The sequence below is a fragment of the Camelus bactrianus genome, chromosome 25 (genome assembly GCF_048773025.1).
Source record: "Camelus bactrianus isolate YW-2024 breed Bactrian camel chromosome 25, ASM4877302v1, whole genome shotgun sequence".
NCBI classification, from domain to species: Eukaryota; Metazoa; Chordata; class Mammalia; order Artiodactyla; family Camelidae; genus Camelus; species Camelus bactrianus.
In genome coordinates this window covers 39,650,507-39,667,691 of record NC_133563.1, presented here as the reverse complement: position 1 = coordinate 39,667,691, position 17,185 = coordinate 39,650,507, and positions in this window count along the sequence as shown.

Sequence of the window (17,185 nt, the reverse complement as noted above, 5' to 3'; positions counted from 1 at the left end):
TGCAACCACAGAGCTGTACCGAATTCTCTTCCTCAAACCAATCCGTAATCCCTGTCCAGGTTCTGACTGTAGCAGATCCTAAACGTTTTAAGATTGATTTAAAATCCAAGGGCCACTGAATCCCTCAGACCAGATGCACGGATTCTCTAGTGGAGCCCCACACGTGCTCTATTGGCAAAATGCCAAATTGATCCTGGGCCTGCAAGATGCAGTGGATGTGGCCATGGCACATATCGAAAAACTCAACCTCACACGCCAATGTGGTTGCTTTCTTCCTGGGGTAACATGTCGGTTTGCTCTCTTGATAGAACCCACCACACCCCACAGTGAACTCCAGTTCCCTGAGACTCAACGTGTGCCATTATCTGTAGCTCTATACCTCATTTTCCGCTTCATTTTCTAGCTCAAATTTGGCAGATCGGATCTTGGTCTCAGAATCAATTGTGGGGATATTTTGTGCTGATTTCTATGAGTTATGTCAGCCAAGCATCTGCTGTGCACTCTTCTAACACTCAGCACATTACCTACAATCCCATGTGTGCTGTCTGCTTGAGAGTGTGCGTCCAAGTAAAACAGAGTTTCACATTTGCTGCTCCATCAGCAGAGGTCAGATCCTGCATAGATTTCCTTTCTCTACTTTGCCTTATCCTGCTTCCAGGTTATCTGAGGCCTCAGCCTGTCTTTGGAAGTAACAGACCACTCTTCAGAAAGAGTCCTGTGCCAAGGGATGGGTGAGTGGAAGTTTACATTGCTGTGTACATGGGAGGGAGTGAGCGCAGGTTGCACTGGTTCTCTGCCAACTGGGCATCGATAAATCAACACTTTCCAGATGTAATTCACAGAAATGTGATGTTTGTTTAGCTCTGTTTTACATAAAGCCATGGTTGGAGGGATTGCCCGAAGACTCCAAATTTGACATTGTGTTGATAACACAGTTGCAGTTTTTAGGAAGTTTAATAGAATTGATTTACATGTTTTGGGATTTATATGAAAATGAAGTTAGTGTTTGAAACGTACTAAATTTACCTAGAAGTCAGACTTGTCAATTTTTGTAACATCATGTCAGCTCTAAGAAAAATGTAGACAGATAGAAAGTAAAATCGCAGTCCAAAATGTTGAAGGGGACATGTCAACTCTTTACTGTTGAAGCCTCCAACACCAACAGGAAACATGAAGAACCTATTGAAACCATGAAATAACCGAGAACCTGGGTTTCCATTGTGCATGTGGTGCCCTATATTCCCAATGAGACATACTGGCCAATGTTGGCATTTCAAGGGGTAACATTCCTCTCTAGGAAAGTACAAGAAAAACCAAACAAAATGTATATATTTAGGCTTGATTCCAAAAGCACATACAGGCATTTTAGCTATGAGAACCCTGCTGCAGCTATGCTAGGCTATTGAAAAGCCGGTGTTCTTCTATCAGTGATGAGAACGCTTAATCATCCGATCATGTTGGGTAAAGCAATTTAACACAACCAAGTGTGCACCCCCAAAATATCGTGCACCCGGTGCTTGACTGAAGAGAAAGACGGTCCACAAAATCTATGTCTTAAAGTCTTTCACGACTTTTAGAGTTCAGGTCACTGTCTGACATAATATTTACCTATACTCTCTTGAAAAACTGAGGGCTAGTACATATTCAAGTTCAGTCAAAGATTCCTCTCTCTTACCACACTCCCTTCACCCCAGACAAGACATAAACTCAGCATATGCTGCATCTAGGGGAAGGTCATCATTTCTTTGTGTGAGCTAAGTATCCAATTCCTAACTATTTTAGGCGAGAGTGTTTGACCTTTAAGGATTTCACTGTTGTTCACAGAGGGTTAAGATGGAGGAACTCTGATTCTAGGAGGGGCTTGCTCTTCTCCTACTGGCTTCATTGCAGCTCAGGTTCTGATCCGTTAAAATGGATGCCTGAGTGGAGGGGAGGGAAGAGCAAATGCTTGATAGCAAGGCCCAAACCTGGGAAATGGCTTACCTGGGCTTGGTGCATTTTGGTCTGAATGGTTTGTAAATGCCCCTTGGGACCTGTGGATTCTCATGACCTCTTCCAAAACATGAGCGCTTTTATCATCTCTGCCATCTCTTCTCTTTTAGACGTCAGGAATCGTGGAGCCGTTCTTGGAGCAGTGAATTGAGTGACTTTCTCAAGTGCACGTTGACACTCCGAATGTTTCTGCCAGTATCACAGAGGTTCAGTAGGTCTCATGAATGTCTTTCGAGCCTGGTATTCTCTAGAGATGTCTCCATGCCGGTATTCTCAATTGTAGTGGAACAACTCTCATCAATATGTTCGCATCTCTCTTCAATCCGTGCAGCCAGCTTTTCTGCCAGCTTCTCTTCGTGTCTCCCATAAAGTCGACTTCAACAGGACTGGGCAAGTCTGAAAGTACCTCGGAGCCTCACCAGTAAGCTGATGACAGGCAGATCTTCCACTGTCTGCCCTTTCAGGTTCTGGAAACTTACCCGTGAACTTAGGTCTTTGATTAGCAGCATTATCTTTAACTTACATAGCGTTCCGAAAAAAAGACCTAAGCCAAACTCCACAAAGGGTGGCAGCCCCTCCATCACACTGATCCACCCACAGAATTCTGCCCAGTTACCTTGGATCCACCAGCCACAACAAGCCTCGCGGTACACACCAAGATTCCACCTAGAATCCAACCGGTAACTGCCATCCCCAATGGTTGCTGAATATTGTCAGTGTTGGGGGAGGGGCTGCATCAAACGAGAGGTTCCTAAGTTAAATGTGATTCTATCCACTAGCGTGCCATTGTCCTTTTATCTTCCCTCTTTCCTTTGGTTCATATCTGTATATACAGTACAAACGGAGGGAAGTGTGTCCACTTTTAGTTTATGGTTTCACACGTCTTGAAACTTTCTAACAGCTCACAGTACACAGAGACCCCACTAAAGGAAACTCATGTTTGTGTAATATCCATTCACCCAGAATACATATCCGTCAGTTGCTTTCTGCTGAAACACCCACGCTCTCAGAAAATGGATCCATTTGTTTCATGGGGGCTGAAATTCCGAGAAATGAAACCAATCCCAATGTGCACTTTACTGTCTGTCTCGTTTGCTCTTAGTACAGTTTTGCAGATCTACTTGTCTTTGTTATAGGCTTATGCCGTTTCTTCTCTACTTAGGGTAGAATATGACATTCATTCTTGCTGTTGGAAGAATTGTAAGACTATATCACGGACTATGACCAAATCTTATTCAAAATCGGCATTTGGGTTAGGTCACGATATGCTCTTTTGAATCAATATTTATGAATATTAATGCACGCGTCTGTGTTCTGAATACAAGTGTGTTGAGTATATTTAAGCTGCGATACTGGGTCGATGCGTGCTGAATGATCCTTGACATCACTTTGAGTATTTTGTTTTGATTACTCATGGTTTCTCTGGTATATGTCAGCCAACCGTACCGTTTTGGTGTCGGTTTTTTGTTTGATTGTTTGTTTGTTTGCTTGTGGTTGGTTTTGCAAACACATTAGGCCATGCATCACTCCGTTTGCTTCAATCAGAGAGTCATATATGTGAATCACTTAAGATAGTGCTTAAAATCACCTATGATTTCCTGCTACCCTCTCCCATCTTATGGCTTTGATGTCCTCCTTGCCTCCTTCTTGTTTCTGGTTTGTAACGAACGCTCTTCGTGCACTTCCAATAATGGTTTTTCTTATTTCCATTTCATCTTGCTACTTTTCTATTCAGGGTAGAATTCTCAATCTTTCTTTTAGGATAAGTTTTGAACTGCTGAATTCTTTTAAGCTTTGCTGGTCTGTGAATTTCCCTAGCTCTGCCGTTATTAGAAATGGCAGTCATGTGGCATAGGCTACCCATGATTACAGCTTTTACTCATTCAGGATATGGCCTATGTCCTTGCACTCCTCCCTGTACTGCAATATTTCTGCCGAGATATGAGCTGAAAGCCCACTGGAGGTTCTGTTGTGACTAAATTGATTTCCTCTAGATGCATTTTAAATCACTGGGGTGATCATGAACTTTGTTGATTTGAATTATACAGCTGCAAGTAGGTCTATTGGGATTCCAACTCCTTTGGACGCTGTGTAGTTCCTGAAATCGTATAGATGATGCTTTCTTGTCTTTCAGCAAGTTTCAGTCTGACTTTTCTACAATTATCTTTTCAGGCTTTTTTTTTTTTAATCTTGCATTTCCATCTGGGACTCTTACGAATTATACTCTTTCATGCTTTGTCTTACCCCAGGCTTCAACAGCAATTTTTGCATTGGTTTGCACTACTTTTTCTATGTATTTTTTTGATCGAGGGTTTTTTGTTCCCCTGTCTTCACAGTCTTTCACGAGTCCATCTGCATTATGAAGTATGCTTTGGAATGACTTTAGCCCTGGTATTGTCTCATCCTTGGGTTTTCTGATATTATTTGCTCGTTTTTAGAATATCTCTTCCCCTTTCCTGGTGTACTGCCTTTTGTGATTCTGAGACACGGTTGTACTTCATGTTTTCCTCACCTCAGTTTTCAATACTTGCTCTGGTAGCGTTTTGCAGTCTAGATGTTTGAAAGCTTATTTTTTGGGCCTTCAAATTCTTTGGAACTGAAAATGGTACTTCCTGTTTATTTTACTCTACTTCTTTATCTCTACTGGTCAAGTAATATCAGGTATCTAATGTAGATTTATAGGGCTTTGTTAAGTGAAAATTTTAGACCATTGGGTGTACAAAGTTACATGATATTTCTGTGAGGACAATTTTCCCTAGGCATTGGTGCCATGTCCTGTTCCTGTGTGTGTTGTCTGGTATATCTCTAATTGCTGGTGTTGCCTTTGTTGTGATGAGCACACCATATTATTTCAATTAGTAAAACTTCGTTTTATTGCACTTAACTCACAATTCTGAAAGTGCAGTGTACACTTCCTCTTCTGGAAATGAAGCTTAAAGTTTTTCAGCTCGGCATTCTGCTGTACGTCATATTGGAGTCTTTCCAAAACAGCAAACTGAGAGTGCGCTTGTGCTTTCTATTGCCATGGGAATGTCCCAAAGTTACCAGTTCTTCCCAGAGCTTCTCTGTCTACAGAAACACCAGTGGAAACATATGTATGGATGTCATATATCAGGGACTGCTGGAATGATCCCGCAGACCGACCTTTGTGTCCTCTGGGCAGTACCACGTCAGTGCCATCCAAAATGTAGCATCTGCATTTGGGAGATAATGCTGAAGGAAATGCTTCAACTTCTCACGTTGTGGACTTTGACCACTCTTCCTTGATCCCTCATCCTTGGGTCATGGGTGCACGAATGCAACCACAGAGCTGTACCGAATTCTCTTCCTCAAACCAATCCGTAATCCCTGTCCAGGTTCTGACTGTAGCAGATCCTAAACGTTTTAAGATTGATTTAAAATCCAAGGGCCACTGAATCCCTCAGACCAGATGCACGGATTCTCTAGTGGAGCCCCACACGTGCTCTATTGGCAAAATGCCAAATTGATCCTGGGCCTGCAAGATGCAGTGGATGTGGCCATGGCACATATCGAAAAACTCAACCTCACACGCCAATGTGGTTGCTTTCTTCCTGGGGTAACATGTCGGTTTGCTCTCTTGATAGAACCCACCACACCCCACAGTGAACTCCAGTTCCCTGAGACTCAACGTGTGCCATTATCTGTAGCTCTATACCTCATTTTCCGCTTCATTTTCTAGCTCAAATTTGGCAGATCGGATCTTGGTCTCAGAATCAATTGTGGGGATATTTTGTGCTGATTTCTATGAGTTATGTCAGCCAAGCATCTGCTGTGCACTCTTCTAACACTCAGCGCATTACCTACAGTCCCATGTGTGCTGTCTGCTTGAGAGTGTGCGTCCAAGTAAAACAGAGTTTCACATTTGCTGCTCCATCAGCAGAGGTCAGATCCTGCATAGATTTCCATTCTCTACTTTGCCTTATCCTGCTTCCAGGTTATCTGAGGCCTCAGCCTGTCTTTGGAAGTAACAGACCACTCTTCAGAAAGAGTCCTGTGCCAAGGGATGGGTGAGTGGAAGTTTACATTGCTGTGTACATGGGAGGGAGTGAGCGCAGGTTGCACTGGTTCTCTGCCAACTGGGCATCGATAAATCAACACTTTCCAGATGTAATTCACAGAAATGTGATGTTTGTTTAGCTCTGTTTTACATAAAGCCATGGTTGGAGGGATTGCCCGAAGACTCCAAATTTGACATTGTGTTGATAACACAGTTGCAGTTTTTAGGAAGTTTAATAGAATTGATTTACATGTTTTGGGATTTATATGAAAATGAAGTTAGTGTTTGAAACGTACTAAATTTACCTAGAAGTCAGACTTGTCAATTTTTGTAACATCATGTCAGCTCTAAGAAAAATGTAGACAGATAGAAAGTAAAATCGCAGTCCAAAATGTTGAAGGGGACATGTCAACTCTTTACTGTTGAAGCCTCCAACACCAACAGGAAACATGAAGAACCTATTGAAACCATGAAATAACCGAGAACCTGGGTTTCCATTGTGCATGTGGTGCCCTATATTCCCAATGAGACATACTGGCCAATGTTGGCATTTCAAGGGGTAACATTCCTCTCTAGGAAAGTACAAGAAAAACCAAACAAAATGTATATATTTAGGCTTGATTCCAAAAGCACATACAGGCATTTTAGCTATGAGAACCCTGCTGCAGCTATGCTAGGCTATTGAAAAGCAGGTGTTCTTCTATCAGTGATGAGAACGCTTAATCATCCGATCATGTTGGGTAAAGCAATTTAACACAACCAAGTGTGCACCCCCAAAATATCGTGCACCCGGGGCTTGACTGAAGAGAAAGACGGTCCACAAAATCTATGTCTTAAAGTCTTTCACGACTTTTAGAGTTCAGGTCACTGTCTGACATAATATTTACCTATACTCTCTTGAAAAACTGAGGGCTAGTACATATTCAAGTTCAGTCAAAGATTCCTCTCTCTTACCACACTCCCTTCACCCCAGACAAGACATAAACTCAGCATATGCTGCATCTAGGGGAAGGTCATCATTTCTTTGTGTGAGCTAAGTATCCAATTCCTAACTATTTTAGGCGAGAGTATTTGACCTTTAAGGAGTTCACTGTTGTTCACAGAGGGTTAAGATGGAGGAACTCTGATTCTAGGAGGGGCTTGCTCTTCTCCTACTGGCTTCATTGCAGCTCAGGTTCTGATCCGTTAAAATGGATGCCTGAGTGGAGGGGAGGGAAGAGCAAATGCTTGATAGCAAGGCCCAAACCTGGGAAATGGCTTACCTGGGCTTGGTGCATTTTGGTCTGAATGGTTTGTAAATGCCCCTTGGGACCTGTGGATTCTCATGACCTCTTCCAAAACATGAGCGCTTTTATCATCTCTGACATCTCTTCTCTTTTAGACGTCAGGAATCGTGGAGCCGTTCTTGGAGCAGTGAATTGAGTGACTTTCTCAAGTGCACGTTGACACTCCGAATGTTTCTGCCAGTATCACAGAGGTTCAGTAGGTCTCATGAATGTCTTTCGAGCCTGGTATTCTCTAGAGATGTCTCCATGCCGGTATTCTCCATTGTAGCGGAACAACTCTCATCAATATGTTCGCATCTCTCTTCAATCCGTGCAGCCAGCTTTTCTGCCAGCTTCTCTTCGTGTCTCCCATAAAGTCGACTTCAACAGGACTGGGCAAGTCTGAAAGTACCTCGGAGCCTCACCAGGAAGCTGATGACAGGCAGATCTTCCACTGTCTGCCCTTTCAGGTTCTGGAAACTTACCCGTGAACTTAGGTCTTTGATTAGCAGCATTATCTTTAACTTACATAGCGTTCCGAAAAAAAGACCTAAGCCAAACTCCACAAAGGGTGGCAGCCCCTCCATCACACTGATCCACCCACAGAATTCTGCCCAGTTACCTTGGATCCACCAGCCACAACAAGCCTCGCGGTACACACCAAGATTCCACCTAGAATCCAACCGGTAACTGCCATCCCCAATGGTTGCTGAATATTGTCAGTGTTGGGGGAGGGGCTGCATCAAACGAGAGGTTCCTAAGTTAAATGTGATTCTATCCACTAGCGTGCCATTGTCCTTTTATCTTCCCTCTTTCCTTTGGTTCATATCTGTATATACAGTACAAACGGAGGGAAGTGTGTCCACTTTTAGTTTATGGTTTCACACGTCTTGAAACTTTCTAACAGCTCACAGTACACAGAGACCCCACTAAAGGAAACTCATGTTTGTGTAATATCCATTCACCCAGAATACATATCCGTCAGTTGCTTTCTGCTGAAACACCCACGCTCTCAGAAAATGGATCCATTTGTTTCATGGGGGCTGAAATTCCGAGAAATGAAACCAATCCCAATGTGCACTTTACTGTCTGTCTCGTTTGCTCTTAGTACAGTTTTGCAAATCTACTTGTCTTTGTTATAGGCTTATGCCGTTTCTTCTCTACTTAGGGTAGAATATGACATTCATTCTTGCTGTTGGAAGAATTGTAAGACTATATCACGGACTATGACCAAATCTTATTCAAAATCGGCATTTGGGTTAGGTCACGATATGCTCTTTTGAATCAATATTTATGAATATTAATGCACGCGTCTGTGTTCTGAATACAAGTGTGTTGAGTATATTTAAGCTGCGATACTGGGTCGATGCGTGCTGAATGATCCTTGACATCACTTTGAGTATTTTGTTTTGAATACTCATGGTTTCTCTGGTATATGTCAGCCAACCGTACCGTTTTGGTGTCGGTTTTTTTGTTTGATTGTTTGTTTGTTTGCTTGTGGTTGGTTTTGCAAACACATTAGGCCATGCATCACTCCGTTTGCTTCAATCAGAGAGTCATATATGTGAATCACTTAAGATAGTGCTTAAAATCACCTATGATTTCCTGCTACCCTCTCCCATCTTATGGCTTTGATGTCCTCCTTGCCTCCTTCTTGTTTCTGGTTTGTAACGAACGCTCTTCGTGCACTTCCAATAATGGTTTTTCTTATTTCCATTTCATCTTGCTACTTTTCTATTCAGGGTAGAATTCTCAATCTTTCTTTTAGGATAAGTTTTGAACTGCTGAATTCTTTTAAGCTTTGCTGGTCTGTGAATTTCCCTAGCTCTGCCGTTATTAGAAATGGCAGTCATGTGGCATAGGCTACCCATGATTACAGCTTTTACTCATTCAGGATATGGCCTATGTCCTTGCACTCCTCCCTGTACTGCAATATTTCTGCCGAGATATGAGCTGAAAGCCCACTGGAGGTTCTGTTGTGACTAAATTGATTTCCTCTAGATGCATTTTAAATCACTGGGGTGATCATGAACTTTGTTGATTTGAATTATACAGCTGCAAGTAGGTCTATTTGGATTCCAACTCCTTTGGACGCTGTGTAGTTCCTGAAATCGTATAGATGATGCTTTCTTGTCTTTCAGCAAGTTTCAGTCTGACTTTTCTACAATTATCTTTTCAGGCTTTTTTTTTTTTAATCTTGCATTTCCATCTGGGACTCTTACGAATTATACTCTTTCATGCTTTGTCTTACCCCAGGCTTCAACAGCAATTTTTGCATTGGTTTGCACTACTTTTTCTATGTATTCTTTTGATCGAGGGTTTTTTGTTCCCCTGTCTTCACAGTCTTTCACGAGTCCATCTGCATTATGAAGTCTGCTTTGGAATGACCTTAGCCCTGGTATTGTCTCATCCTTGGGTTTTCTGATATTATTTGCTCGTTTTTAGAATATCTCTTCCCCTTTCCTGGTGTACTGCCTTTTGTGATTCTGAGACACGGTTGTACTTCATGTTTTCCTCACCTCAGTTTTCAATACTTGCTCTGGTAGCGTTTTGCAGTCTAGATGTTTGAAAGCTTATTTTTTGGGCCTTCAAATTCTTTGGAACTGAAAATGGTACTTCCTGTTTATTTTACTCTACTTCTTTATCTCTACTGGTCAAGTAATATCAGGTATCTAATGTAGATTTATAGGGCTTTGTTAAGTGAAAATTTTAGACCATTGGGTGTACAAAGTTCCATGATATTTCTGTGAGGACAATTTTCCCTAGGCATTGGTGCCATGTCCTGTTCCTGTGTGTGTTGCCTGGTATATCTCTAATTGCTGGTGTTGCCTTTGTTGTGATGAGCACACCATATTATTTCAATTAGTAAAACTTCGTTTTATTGCACTTACCTCACAATTCTGAAAGTGCAGTGTACACTTCCTCTTCTGGAAATGAAGCTTAAAGTTTTTCAGCTCGGCATTCTGCTGTACGTCATATTGGAGTCTTTCCAAAACAGCAAACTGAGAGTGCGCTTGTGCTTTCTATTGCCATGGGAATGTCCCAAAGTTACCAGTTCTTCCCAGAGCTTCTCTGTCTACAGAAACACCAGTGGAAACATATGTATGGATGTCATATATCAGGGACTGCTGGAATGATCCCGCAGACCGATCTTTGTGTCCTCTGGGCAGTACCACGTCAGTGCCATCCAAAATGTAGCATCTGCATTTGGGAGATAATGCTGAAGGAAATGCTTCAACTTCTCACGTTGTGGACTTTGACCACTCTTCCTTGATCCCTCATCCTTGGGTCATGGGTTCACGAATGCAACCACAGAGCTGTACCGAATTCTCTTCCTCAAACCAATCCGTAATCCCTGTCTAGGTTCTGACTGTAGCAGATACTAAAAATTTTAAGACTGATTTAAAATCCAAGGGCCACTGAATCCCTCAGACCAGATGCACGGATTCTCTAGTGGAGCCCCACACGTGCTCTATTGGCAAAATGCCAAATTGATCCTGGGCCTGCAAGATGCAGTGGATGTGGCCATGGCACATATCGAAAATCTCAACCTCACACGCCAATGTGGTTGCTTTCTTCCTGGGGTAACATGTCGGTTTGCTCTCTTGATAGAACCCACCAAACCCCACAGTGCACTCCAGATCCCTGAGACTCAGCGTGTGCCATTATCTGTAGCTCTATACCTCATTTTCCGCTTCACTTTCTAGCTCAAATTTGGCAGATCGGATCTTGGTCTCAGAATCAATTGTGGGGATATTTTGTGCTGATTTCTATGAGTTATGTCAGCCAAGCATCTGCTGTGCACTCTTCTAACACTCAGCGCATTACCTACAGTCCCATGTGTGCTGTCTGCTTGAGAGTGTGCGTCCAAGTAAAACAGAGTTTCACATTTGCTGCTCCATCAGCAGAGGTCAGATCCTGCATAGATTTCCATTCTCTACTTTGCCTTATCCTGCTTCCAGGTTATCTGAGGCCTCAGCCTGTCTTTGGAAGTAACAGACCACTCTTCAGAAAGTGTCCTGTGCCAAGGGATGGGTGAGTGGAAGTTTACATTGCTGTGTACATGGGAGGGAGTGAGCGCAGGTTGCACTGGTTCTCTGCCAACTGGGCATCGATAAATCAACACTTTCCAGATGTAATTCACAGAAATGTGATGTTTGTTTAGCTCTGTTTTACATAAAGCCATGGTTGGAGGGATTGCCCGAAGACTCCAAATTTGACATTGTGTTGATAACACAGTTGCAGTTTTTAGGAAGTTTAATAGAATTGATTTACATGTTTTGGGATTTATATGAAAATGAAGTTAGTGTTTGAAACGTACTAAATTTACCTAGAAGTCAGACTTGTCAATTTTTGTAACATCATGTCAGCTCTAAGAAAAATGTAGACAGATAGAAAGTAAAATCGCAGTCCAAAATGTTGAAGGGGACATGTCAACTCTTTACTGTTGAAGCCTCCAACACCAACAGGAAACATGAAGAACCTATTGAAACCATGAAATAACCGAGAACCTGGGTTTCCATTGTGCATGTGGTGCCCTATATTCCCAATGAGACATACTGGCCAATGTTGGCATTTCAAGGGGTAACATTCCTCTCTAGGAAAGTACAAGAAAAACCAAACAAAATGTATATATTTAGGCTTGATTCCAAAAGCACATACAGGCATTTTAGCTATGAGAACCCTGCTGCAGCTATGCTAGGCTATTGAAAAGCAGGTGTTCTTCTATCAGTGATGAGAACGCTTAATCATCCGATCATGTTGGGTAAAGCAATTTAACACAACCAAGTGTGCACCCCCAAAATATCGTGCACCCGGGGCTTGACTGAAGAGAAAGACGGTCCACAAAATCTATGTCTTAAAGTCTTTCACGACTTTTAGAGTTCAGGTCACTGTCTGACATAATATTTACCTATACTCTCTTGAAAAACTGAGGGCTAGTACATATTCAAGTTCAGTCAAAGATTCCTCTCTCTTACCACACTCCCTTCACCCCAGACAAGACATAAACTCAGCATATGCTGCATCTAGGGGAAGGTCATCATTTCTTTGTGTGAGCTAAGTATCCAATTCCTAACTATTTTAGGCGAGAGTATTTGACCTTTAAGGAGTTCACTGTTGTTCACAGAGGGTTAAGATGGAGGAACTCTGATTCTAGGAGGGGCTTGCTCTTCTCCTACTGGCTTCATTGCAGCTCAGGTTCTGATCCGTTAAAATGGATGCCTGAGTGGAGGGGAGGGAAGAGCAAATGCTTGATAGCAAGGCCCAAACCTGGGAAATGGCTTACCTGGGCTTGGTGCATTTTGGTCTGAATGGTTTGTAAATGCCCCTTGGGACCTGTGGATTCTCATGACCTCTTCCAAAACATGAGCGCTTTTATCATCTCTGCCATCTCTTCTCTTTAGACGTCAGGAATCGTGGAGCCGTTCTTGGAGCAGTGAATTGAGTGACTTTCTCAAGTGCACGTTGACACTCCGAATGTTTCTGCCAGTATCACAGAGGTTCAGTAGGTCTCATGAATGTCTTTCGAGCCTGGTATTCTCTAGAGATGTCTCCATGCCGGTATTCTCCATTGTAGCGGAACAACTCTCATCAATATGTTCGCATCTCTCTTCAATCCGTGCAGCCAGCTTTTCTGCCAGCTTCTCTTCGTGTCTCCCATAAAGTCGACTTCAACAGGACTGGGCAAGTCTGAAAGTACCTCGGAGCCTCACCAGGAAGCTGATGACAGGCAGATCTTCCACTGTCTGCCCTTTCAGGTTCTGGAAACTTACCCGTGAACTTAGGTCTTTGGTCAGCAGCATTATCTTTAACTTACATAGCGTTCCGAAAAAAAGACCTAAGCCAAACTCCACAAAGGGTGGCAGCCCCTCCATCACACTGATCCACCCACAGAATTCTGCCCAGTTACCTTGGATCCACCAGCCACAACAAGCCTCGCGGTACACACCAAGATTCCACCTAGAATCCAACCGGTAACTGCCATCCCCAATGGTTGCTGAATATTGTCAGTGTTGGGGGAGGGGCTGCATCAAACGAGAGGTTCCTAAGTTAAATGTGATTCTATCCACTAGCGTGCCATTGTCCTTTTATCTTCCCTCTTTCCTTTGGTTCATATCTGTATATACAGTACAAACGGAGGGAAGTGTGTCCACTTTTAGTTTATGGTTTCACACGTCTTGAAACTTTCTAACAGCTCACAGTACACAGAGACCCCACTAAAGGAAACTCATGTTTGTGTAATATCCATTCACCCAGAATACATATCCGTCAGTTGCTTTCTGCTGAAACACCCACGCTCTCAGAAAATGGATCCATTTGTTTCATGGGGGCTGAAATTCCGAGAAATGAAACCAATCCCAATGTGCACTTTACTGTCTGTCTCGTTTGCTCTTAGTACAGTTTTGCAGAGCTACTTGTCTTTGTTATAGGCTTATGCCGTTTCTTCTCTACTTAGGGTAGAATATGACATTCATTCTTGCTGTTGGAAGAATTGTAAGACTATATCACGGACTATGACCAAATCTTATTCAAAATCGGAATTTCGGTTAGGTCAAGATATGCTCTTTTGAATCAATATTTATGAATATTAATGCACGCGTCTGTGTTCTGAATACAAGTGTGTTGAGTATATTTAAGCTGCGATACTGGGTCGATGCGTGCTGAATGATCCTTGACATCACTTTGAGTATTTTGTTTTGAATACTCATGGTTTCTCTGGTATATGTCAGCCAACCGTACCGTTTTGGTGTCGGTTTTTTTGTTTGATTGTTTGTTTGTTTGCTTGTGGTTGGTTTTGCAAACACATTAGGCCATGCATCACTCCGTTTGCTTCAATCAGAGAGTCATATATGTGAATCACTTAAGATAGTGCTTAAAATCACCTATGATTTCCTGCTACCCTCTCCCATCTTATGGCTTTGATGTCCTCCTTGCCTCCTTCTTGTTTCTGGTTTGTAACGAACGCTCTTCGTGCACTTCCAATAATGGTTTTTCTTATTTCCATTTCATCTTGCTACTTTTCTATTCAGGGTAGAATTCTCAATCTTTCTTTTAGGATAAGTTTTGAACTGCTGAATTCTTTTAAGCTTTGCTGGTCTGTGAATTTCCCTAGCTCTGCCGTTATTAGAAATGGCAGTCATGTGGCATAGGCTACCCATGATTACAGCTTTTACTCATTCAGGATATGGCCTATGTCCTTGCACTCCTCCCTGTACTGCAATATTTCTGCCGAGATATGAGCTGAAAGCCCACTGGAGGTTCTGTTGTGACTAAATTGATTTCCTCTAGATGCATTTTAAATCACTGGGGTGATCATGAACTTTGTTGATTTGAATTATACAGCTGCAAGTAGGTCTATTTGGATTCCAACTCCTTTGGACGCTGTGTAGTTCCTGAAATCGTATAGATGATGCTTTCTTGTCTTTCAGCAAGTTTCAGTCTGACTTTTCTACAATTATCTTTTCAGGCTTTTTTTTTTTTAATCTTGCATTTCCATCTGGGACTCTTACGAATTATACTCTTTCATGCTTTGTCTTACCCCAGGCTTCAACAGCAATTTTTGCATTGGTTTGCACTACTTTTTCTATGTATTTTTTTGATCGAGGGTTTTTTGTTCCCCTGTCTTCACAGTCTTTCACGAGTCCATCTGCATTATGAAGTCTGCTTTGGAATGACTTTAGCCCTGGTATTGTCTCATCCTTGGGTTTTCTGATATTATTTGCTCGTTTTTAGAATATCTCTTCCCCTTTCCTGGTGTACTGCCTTTTGTGATTCTGAGACACGGTTGTACTTCATGTTTTCCTCACCTCAGTTTTCAATACTTGCTCTGGTAGCGTTTTGCAGTCTAGATGTTTGAAAGCTTATTTTTTGGGCCTTCAAATTCTTTGGAACTGAAAATGGTACTTCCTGTTTATTTTACTCTACTTCTTTATCTCTACTGGTCAAGTAATATCAGGTATCTAATGTAGATTTATAGGGCTTTGTTAAGTGAAAATTTTAGACCATTGGGTGTACAAAGTTCCATGATATTTCTGTGAGGACAATTTTCCCTAGGCATTGGTGCCATGTCCTGTTCCTGTGTGTGTTGCCTGGTATATCTCTAATTGCTGGTGTTGCCTTTGTTGTGATGAGCACACCATATTATTTCAATTAGTAAAACTTCGTTTTATTGCACTTAACTCACAATTCTGAAAGTGCAGTGTACACTTCCTCTTCTGGAAATGAAGCTTAAAGTTTTTCAGCTCGGCATTCTGCTGTACGTCATATTGGAGTCTTTCCAAAACAGCAAACTGAGAGTGCGCTTGTGCTTTCTATTGCCATGGGAATGTCCCAAAGTTACCAGTTCTTCCCAGAGCTTCTCTGTCTACAGAAACACCAGTGGAAACATATGTATGGATGTCATATATCAGGGACTGCTGGAATGATCCCGCAGACCGACCTTTGTGTCCTCTGGGCAGTACCACGTCAGTGCCATCCAAAATGTAGCATCTGCATTTGGGAGATAATGCTGAAGGAAATGCTTCAACTTCTCACGTTGTGGACTTTGACCACTCTTCCTTGATCCCTCATCCTTGGGTCATGGGTGCACGAATGCAACCACAGAGCTGTACCGAATTCTCTTCCTCAAACCAATCCGTAACCCCTGTCCAGGTTCTGACTGTAGCAGATCCTAAAAGTTTTAAGACTGATTTAAAATCCAAGGGCCACTGAATCCCTCAGACCAGATGCACGGATTCTCTAGTGGAGCCCCACACGTGCTCTATTGGCAAAAAGCCAAATTGATCCTGGGCCTGCAAGATGCAGTGGATGTGGCCATGGCACATATCGAAAAACTCAACCTCACACGCCAATGTGGTTGCTTTCTTCCTGGGGTAACATGTCGGTTTGCTCTCTTGATAGAACCCACCAAACCCCACAGTGCACTCCAGATCCCTGAGACTCAGCGTGTGCCATTATCTGTAGCTCTATACCTCATTTTCCGCTTCACTTTCTAGCTCAAATTTGGCAGATCGGATCTTGGTCTCAGAATCAATTGTGGGGATATTTTGTGCTGATTTCTATGAGTTATGTCAGCCAAGCATCTGCTGTGCACTCTTCTAACACTCAGCACATTACCTACAGTCCCATGTGTGCTGTCTGCTTGAGAGTGTGCATCCAAGTAAAACAGAGTTTCACATTTGCTGCTCCATCAGCAGAGGTCAGATCCTGCATAGATTTCCATTCTCTACTTTGCCTTATCCTGCTTCCAGGTTATCTGAGGCCTCAGCCTGTCTTTGGAAGTAACAGACCACTCTTCAGAAAGTGTCCTGTGCCAAGGGATGGGTGAGTGGAAGTTTACATTGCTGTGTACATGGGAGGGAGTGAGCGCAGGTTGCACTGGTTCTCTGCCAACTGGGCATCGATAAATCAACACTTTCCAGATGTAATTCACAGAAATGTGATGTTTGTTTAGCTCTGTTTTACATAAAGCCATGGTTGGAGGGATTGCCCGAAGACTCCAAATTTGACATTGTGTTGATAACACAGTTGCAGTTTTTAGGAAGTTTAATAGAATTGGTTTACATGTTTTGGGATTTATATGAAAATGGAGTTAGTGTTTGAAACGTACTAAATTTACCTAGAAGTCAGACTTGTCAATTTTTGTAACATCATGTCAGCTCTAAGAAAAATGTAGACAGATAGAAAGTAAAATCGCAGTCCAAAATGTTGAAGGGGACATGTCAACTCTTTACTGTTGAAGCCTCCAACACCAACAGGAAACATGAAGAACCTATTGAAACCATGAAATAACCGAGAACCTGGGTTTCCATTGTGCATGTGGTGCCCTATATTCCCAATGAGACATACTGGCCAATGTTGGCATTTCAAGGGGTAACATTCCTCTCTAGGAAAGTACAAGAAAAACCAA